Raw genomic sequence first — 8,683 nt, forward strand, 5'->3', positions numbered from 1 at the left:
CTGAGTGATAGGGAGTGAGGCTACAGGGAGCAGGGCTGTTGGATGTTGAGGTCAGATAGGAAGAAGAGATGGAGGAGCCTCTGAGAGAGTGATTGGCTGGAGGAAGGTGAAGGCAAAAGAAATTGAGGAGGGGTTGGTGATGAGGGGGAAGAGAAATAATCAACTACAACCCTCCCTATTCCTATAACCTTCTTCAGCCTCTACAATGCTTCCTATCTCTGTAACGTCCTCCAGCCCCTATAACCCTCCCTATCTCTGTAACCTCCTTCAGCCCTTACAACCTTCCCTATCTCTGTAACCTCCTCCAGCCCTTACAATCTTCCCTATCTCTGTAACCTCCTCCAGCCCCTACAATCTTCCCTATCTCTGGAACCTCCTCCAGCCCTTACAACCTTCCCTATCTCTGTAACCTCCTCCAGCCCTCACAACCCTCCCTATCTCTGTAACCTCCTCCAGCCCCTACAACCCTCCCTATCTCTGTTATCTCCTCCAGCCCCTACAACCTTCCCTATCTCTGTAACCTCCTCCAGCCCCTACAACCCTCCCTATCTCTGTAACCTCCTCCAGTCCCTACTACCTTCCCTATCTCTGTAACCTCCTCCCGCCCCTACAACCCTCCCTATCTCTGTAACCTCCTCCAGCCCCTACAACCTTCCCTATCTCTGTAAGCTCCTCCAGCCCTTACAACCCTCCCTATCTCTGTAACCTCCTCCAGCCCTTACAACCTTCCCTACCTCTGTAACACCCTCCAGCCCTTACAACCTTCCCTATCTCTGTAACCTCCTCCAGCCCTTACAACCCTCCCTATCTCTGTAACCTCCTCCAGCCCCTACTACCTTCCCTATCTCTGTAACCTCCTCCCGCCCCTACAATCCTCCCTATCTCTGTAACCTCCTCCAGCCCCTACAACCTTCCCTATCTCTGTAACCTCCAGCCCCTACAACCCTCCCTATCTCTGTAACCTCCTATCTCAGGCCTCTCGAGCCTGCCCCGCCATTCAATAAGATCATGGCTGATCTGTCATGGCTCAGTTCCACATTCCCGCCCTCTCCCCATAACCCTTAATTCCCTTGCCTATCAAAAGCCGATCAACCCCCATCTTAAAAATAGTGAGCGAGGCAGCCTCCACCACTTCAACGGGCAGACAATTCCAGAGATTCACCACCCTTTGAGTGAAGAAGTTCCTCCTCAACTCCATTCTAAACTGCGCCCCCTTTCTCCTGAGACTGTGCCCTCTAGTCCTACTGTCCTTTCTGAGCGGGAAGAGTCTCTCCACCTCTATCCTATCCATCCCATTCAACATCTTATACGTCTCAATGAGATCTCCCCTCATTCTTCTAAACTCTAACGAGTACAAGCCCAGTTTATTCAGCCTCTCCTCATAGTTCAACCCCCTCAACTCCGGAATCAGCCTAGTAAACCTCCTCTGCACTCCCTCCAAGGCCAAAATATCTTTGCGCAGGTGCGGCGACCAAAACTGCACACAGTACTCCAGCTGCGGCCTCACCAGTGCCCTATACATCCGCAGCAAGACCTCCCTACTTTTATATTCAATCCCCCTCGCTATGAAGGCCTGCATCCCATTAGCCTTCCTGACCAGCTGCTGCACCTGCAAGCTGGGTTTTTGCAACTCATGCACAAGGACCCCGAGGTCCCTCTGCACCGTCGCATGCTGCAGTTTTTCACCACGTAAGTAATAGTCCTTCCTCCCATTATTCCTACCAAAGTGGACCACCTCACACTTGCCAACATTAAATTCCATTTGCCAGTTCCTGGCCCATTCGCCCAGCCTATCTAGATCCTTCTGCAGACTCTCCACACCCTCCGCACAATTTGCCGTTCCACCAATCTTGGTGTCATCAGCAAATTTCGACACCATACACTCGATTCCCTCCTCCAAATCATCCATATAAATGGTAAAAAGCTGAGGCCCCAGCACCGACCCGTGGGGCACTCCACTCGTCACCAACCGCCAATCCAAATAGCACCCATTGACCCCCACTCTCTGCCTCCTATTTGACAGCCAATCCTCTATCCACGCTAACACCTTACCCCCAACTCCATGTCTCCTGACCTTCTGCAATAACCTCTTGTGAGGCACCTTGTCAAACGCCTTCTGAAAATCAAGAAACACCACATCCACCGGCTCTCCTCTATCCACCGCCCTAGACACATCCTCATAGAACTCCAATAAATTCATCAGACACAACTTCCCCTTAATGACACCGTGCTGCGTCTGCTCTACCAAACAATTCTCCTCAAGATGCCTCGCTATTTTCTCCTTGATCACAGATTCTAACATTTTTCCTACAACAGACGTTAAACTAACTGGCCTATAATTCCCCACCTTTTGCCTGCCACCCTTCTTAAACAACGGCGTAACATTAGCCCTTTTCCAATCTTCCGGCACTTCCCCGGAATCCAGCGACGTCTGGAAAATAACCACCAAGGCATCCACTATCACCTCCGCCATCTCCTTCGGAACCCTTGGATGCATTCCATCCAGTCCTGGGGACTTGTCCACAATCAGTCCCTCCAGTCTGTCGAGCACTGCCTCTCGAGTAACAATAATGTCATTCAGGCCCCCCACTCCTACCATCTTTCCATCGCTAACACCCGGCAAATTATTCACGTCCTCCTCCGTGAAGACCGAAACAAAGAAGTTATTCAGGGCCTCAGCCATTTCCCCATCCCCTACCACTAAGTCCCCCTTCTCATCCTCTAAGGGTCCAACGTTCACCCTAGCCAGCCTCTTCCTTTTTATGTATTTATAAAAACTCTTGCTATCCTTTTTTTATATTAAGCGCTAGCCCAGCTTCATAGTTTCTCCTACCCTTCTTTATCAACTTCTTTGTCATTCTTTGTTGACATTTAAACCTCTCCCAATCCTCTTCTCGCCCACTACTCTTAGCTACTCTAAACGCATCCGCTTTTAATTTAACACTTTCCTTCACCTCCTTTGTTATCCACAGCTGATTACCTCTCCTCCTATGATCCTTTTTGACCATCGGAATAAATTTCTGCTGAGCACCAAGAAAGATCTCCTTAAAGATCCTCCACTGTTCTTCAGCAGACCTACCATCCAACACACTCCCCCAGTCAACATGCGCCAATTCCTCTCCCATCCTACCATACTCCCCTCAAACAAAGGACACAGGTCCAGGAACCCACTTTCTCCTCCTCCATCTGCATCAGAAACTCCACCATACAATCTTCCCAAGAGGATCCTTCACCACAAGGTCCCTAATTCTACCCACACTGGTGAGGCCGCAGCTGAAGAGAGAGGAGAGGCTGAATAAACTAGGCTTGTACTCGATAGAGTTCTGGAGAGATTGTAGAGATTTACAAGAATGTGGCCAGGGGTGGAAAAATTTCAGCTATGAGGAGGGATTGGGTAGGGTGAGGTTATGTTCCAAGGTATATAGATTTAAAAATTAGCTCACAAGATTTCACTTTTTTGAAACTAAAACAAAATTTATTTTATTAAGAAAAGACTTAAAAAATGGAATCCTACAAACTTGACATTGTAGATTTTATAACTCCATACGCAGGAGGACCTCAGGCGTAGTAATTCCTGGATTACTCACAATGCCATGTGCTAATGAGAATAGGATTCGGAGGATGGAGCAGATGAATGAGTGGTTGAGCAGCTGGCGCAGGGAGCAGTGATTCAGATTTTTGGAGCATTGGGAACTCTTTTGGGGCAGAGGAATGGGTTGCACCTGAACTAGAGAGGGATCAATATTTGCTACATCTATTTGTGAGGGTTTAAACTAGTCTGGCAGGGTGGTGGAACACTAAAGAGTAGTGAGACAAAGATGGGACACTGAGGCTCATACAGAGGGCAAGTTAAATAGACAAGGCAAGCAGGAACATTGTGGGAAACAAGGGAAGATTGATGAATTAACGACAATTATTTTGATATAAGAGTTCTGACAGGTAAGGCAGATGAACTCAGGGCCCAGATGGGGACATGGAACTGGAATATCATAGTTATTATAAAAACATGGCTGAGGGAGGGACAGGACTGGCAGCTCAATGTTCTGGGGTACAGATGCTATAGGAAGGATAGAAGGGGAGGCAAGGAAAGCGGTGGAGTTGTGTTTTTGATTTGGGAAAACATCACGGCACAAGTTATCTAAGATTACAATGGGATCTTTATCATTTGGGCCAATGGGCCAAGGAATGGCCGATGGAGTTTAATTTAGATAAATGCAAGCTGTTGCATTTTGATAAGACAAACCAGGACAGGACTTACACAGTTAATGGAAGGGCCTGGGGAGTGTTGTTGAACAGAGAGATCTTGAGGTGTAGGTACATCGTTCCTTGAAAGTGACGTCACAGAAACTGTTTGGCACACTTGTCTTCATTGGTTAGAACACTGAGTATAGGAGTTGAGACTTTATGGTACAACTACACAGGACATTGGTATGACCACATTTGGAGTATGGGGTACAATTTTGGTTGCCTTCCTGTTGGAAGGATGTTATTAAACTGGAAAGGGTGTGAAAAAGATTTACAAGGATGTTACCAGGAATGGAAGGTTTGAATTATTAGGAGAGGTTGGATAGGCTGGGACTTTCTCTCCCTGGAGCGTAGGAGGATGAGGGGGTAACCTTATCGAGGTTTATAAAATCATGAGGGGCATTGATAAGGTAAATAGCCAAGATCTTTTCCCCAGAGTAGGGCAGTCCAAAACTAGAAGGCAAAGGCCTAAGGTGAGAGGGGAAAGATTTAAACAGGGCCTGAGTGGCATCTTTTCCACACAGAGGGTGGTGTGTATATGGAATGAGCTGACAGAGGAAGGACATTTAAAATACGTTTGGGCAGCTACGTGGATAGGAAAAGTTTAGAGGATACGGGCCAAACACAGGCAGATGGGACTAGTTTTTGTTAAGGAAACCTGGTCAGTATGGCCGAATTGGGCCGAAGGGCCTGTTTCTGTACTGTATATCTCTAAGACTCTTGTTTAAGTTTTCACAGTATACTCACCAACAGGATAATGTAAACTTCGATTACCTTGTAACTTCCATTAATCCAGACAGGCTTGACTTTCATTTATATTTGGGTTATTCACCAGTTTCTTAATCTTGCTTTCCCATTTATCCACATCAAAATTAAGCTACGTCTTGAAGGATATGAATAAGGAAACAACAGATTAGCTACATCATTCCTAATGTTCACCACAACACTAACAAGGAGCAATCTGGTTTCCGATGTGGAGAGCCATAAGCGTAGACAAAGGTCATGGGCGGAAGAGGGAACTCACAATGTTAAAATGGCGGCACGGGCTCGTTGGGCCGAAGGGCCTGTTTCCCATGCTGGGTTGTTCTTTGTTCTTTGAGCAATGTCATGGGGGATCTGTATTCAATAATTAAAGGGATGATGCAGAAGTTGGAGGAGGGAAGTGGGGCAAACAGGTAAGTTCCAAGGTCAGTCAGAGTTTAATTGCAATCCACTGATTGGCAGATGCTGGAAAATGCTTGCCCTAATGTAATGGCAGAGGGAGGATTGATGAAAGGTATCAGATATTCAGTGGGAATTCGGTGGCTTTCCTTTGCTTATCTGAACAAGCTTTGAGAACCTTTGAGGCATCAGGTGGGGTTTAAGAGCAGCATGAGCTGGCATCTCACTGGGAAACAGGAACTGTGCCACACTTCAACTGGTCAACGGACAAAGACATCCCAGAAGGAGTTACAGAGATAGGGAGGGCTGGAGGAGGTTCCAGAGGGAGGGACAAAGTCATGCTGGGATTTGTACAGGAGGTTGAGTGAGGTGTAATATTGGACAAGGGGATAATGTAGGTGAGTGAGCACAGGGGGTGATGGGTGAATGGGAGTCAGTGTGAGCTCAGAACATGGTGACATCAGTTTTGAACGAGCTGTAGTTTACAGAAGGTGCAGTCGGGTGAGCTTTGGAATAATCGAGTCTGGGAGTGACAGTGACCACGGGTTGCAGTTTCAGCAAAAAAAAATCACTTCAAGAATTATATAACTCCTACATTTGAAAGAAAGGCTCAGATTGAACATGGCGAGTGACCCAGAGTCCCCTCTATATCCCAGATCTCTGAGAGCTCTGAAATTCAGTCTGTGTGGAGATTCCAGTGAGCATCCCACCAGGAAAACACAAGAGGGGAATTTTCCCATCCCGCCCGCCTCAGGAATTGGAGCGGGGGAGGGGCAAAGGTCCATTGACCGTGGGTGGCAATTTCCGGTTTTGGGGCAAGCGAGATCGGAAAATCCCGCCCACAATTTTTCTTCCTCAATATGGGATGGTCCCTCTTGGAATATCCAACCAGACGTTTTGTTCCACCTTCCTGTCATTCCCCCTGTTGTCTGCTGTTGGGATCTTGCTGTGCATGTCTGGGCATTCCGTATTTTGCTGATGGGTGTAGACTGCTCCTTGAAAATATCCCGGAACACTTTCAGCGGCTGTTGGAAAACACTTCTCTCCTTCCTTCTCCTCCTCCGAAGTTTGTTTCCTCCTTCTCCTCATCCATCCAGCTCATGGGCAGGTCCCTCTGTCCCTCCTCAAAACTCTGTGAGAGAGACAGGAGTCACAACAAGTTATGGCAGCGCACCCCCAGAAGCTGGTTTCTGTATGCGGCTGAGGGGCTGTACGGAGTGAGAGAGAAGAGAGTGAAGTGGGGGGGAGGGGAGGGGAGGGGAGGGAAAGGGCAGGAGGGGGAGGGGAGGGAGAGAATGGTGAGTTCAAGTGTTGAAGGAACAGAAGGAGAATAAGAGAGAGAGGAGAGGGGGAGAGAGAGGAGGGAAGAGTGCGGGGAGGGGAGGGAGAGGAGAAAGGGAGGGAATGGAGGGAAGTTGAGGGAAGGGGAAGGCGTGTGGAAAGGGAATGGAGAGGGTTGCGGAGGGAGGGGATGGGGAGTGGGGTACAGAGGGGAAGGAGAACAAGGGAGGTGGGAAGGGAGGGAGGAAGATGGAGAGGGGGAATGGGAAGAGAGGGAAGGGGTGGGGAAGGGATGAATGGGAAACAGAGGGAAGGACATGGGGAGTGGAGGGAGGAGATGATGGAGTTGATGTAGCTGATCCGACAGGATCTTATTGAATGGTGGAACAGGCTCAAGGAGGTGAATGTCCTCCTCTTATTCCTATCTTTCAGTGAGCAGTGAAGTTCCGTCCATCCAATAGAATCTCACTTACCGTACACATCCAGTTTGAATCTCTCCATAGTTTCCTCTCCTGAATTTCCTGTTATAAGCACCTCATAATCTCTGGTGTCCACTCTCTGTAAGTCACTGATTTGCAGGCTGAAGTTCCCAGGATGAAGTTTTATCCGTTTCCTGTAATCCTCAGCACCAAAATAAACAACATGACCCTTCATGTATCTTGCTATTCTGAGACTGAGTGAAGATTGCCTCCAGATAACCTCTTCAATCTTCGATCCATATGGATTCTCCGGAGACAGATAGACTGACTGACCCAGGGATCCATTCACAGGGAGACGGGCAGCCTGATTCTGAACTGAAGTTTAACAAGAGCAGACAGTCAGTGAGTGCAGAACGAGACCAGCTCAGTGCCTGGAGGATATTTCAATTCAGAGCACAACACAGTTCAGGAAGAGGCCATTCAACCCATCGTGCCCATACTAGTTCTATGACAGTGATATTATTAATCTCATTCCTTTCTACTTCTCCCATCTCCCGTCAAATTTACCCCCTTCACAGTTTTTCTCCAATTCCCCATTTGAAAGTTGTTATTGAATCTGCTTCCACTGCCTTTCAGGCAGCACCTTCCAGATCACAGGAACTCGCTGTGTAAAAACATTCCTCCTCACCCTCCTCTCTGCTTCTTTTACTGATTCTCTTCAATCTGTGTCTCTTTGTGTTTACCGACCCTCCTGTCACTGGAAACACTTTCTCCTCATTCACTCCATCCAAACACTTGCTGATTTTGAACACCTCAATTCAATCTTCCCTTAACCTTCTGTGCTCTAAGGAGAACAATCCCAGTTTCTCCCAGTCTCTCTGCATTGACTGAAGCCCCTGATTTCCTCGACCTGTTACAGTAAATTTTCCACATCCTCTCCGAGGTATTCAGAGTGTTCTAAGGAGAATTTGGACGTTAAAATCCCAAATGAGGAAGCAAAACAGAACCGAGAGAGAGAGAGAATCACAAACACTGAATAAAACTCACAGACTGATATGGAGAGAGCCAGCGAACAGCAGATTAACCATTTCCCGAACTCCATCTTCCTTCAGTAACAGGAGTGAGGGGTGGCTCTGAGAGATTGGAGACGATCTTGGAGGAAGGGGGGTTTTGGATGTGACGATGGGACAGGAGAGACAGATCAGAACCCAACAGCCCAGTCACCACTTTCCCTTTACTCCCTACTGGACTGCTAACAGTGAGGTCGATAGTTGGAGTGGGATTTGGTTGGATGGTGGGCTAGGGGAGGCTGCACTCAGATCTGACAGGGTCTCACTATCCAGTCAGTATCGGAGAGCAGTCCGGTCATTAGATGGGGTAAAGCAGATGATAGACACTAGGCGAAGACAGGAAGCCAGGCTGGGAGGAAGTAATTCTAAAATTAGATAGCCGTACATACTGGTCAGAGTTGTTGAGTAAGAAAGTGATTAGCTTTGGATTATGTGTTAGCCTCACAGGGAGGAACGTGCACCATTGTGGGTCAGCAATGCTGTACTTATATCCCAGATGCCTCTGAA

This window comes from Carcharhinus amblyrhynchos, chromosome 13 (assembly GCF_965287045.1).
Source record: "Carcharhinus amblyrhynchos chromosome 13, sCarAmb.v2.hapA, whole genome shotgun sequence".
NCBI lineage: Eukaryota > Metazoa > Chordata > Chondrichthyes > Carcharhiniformes > Carcharhinidae > Carcharhinus > Carcharhinus amblyrhynchos.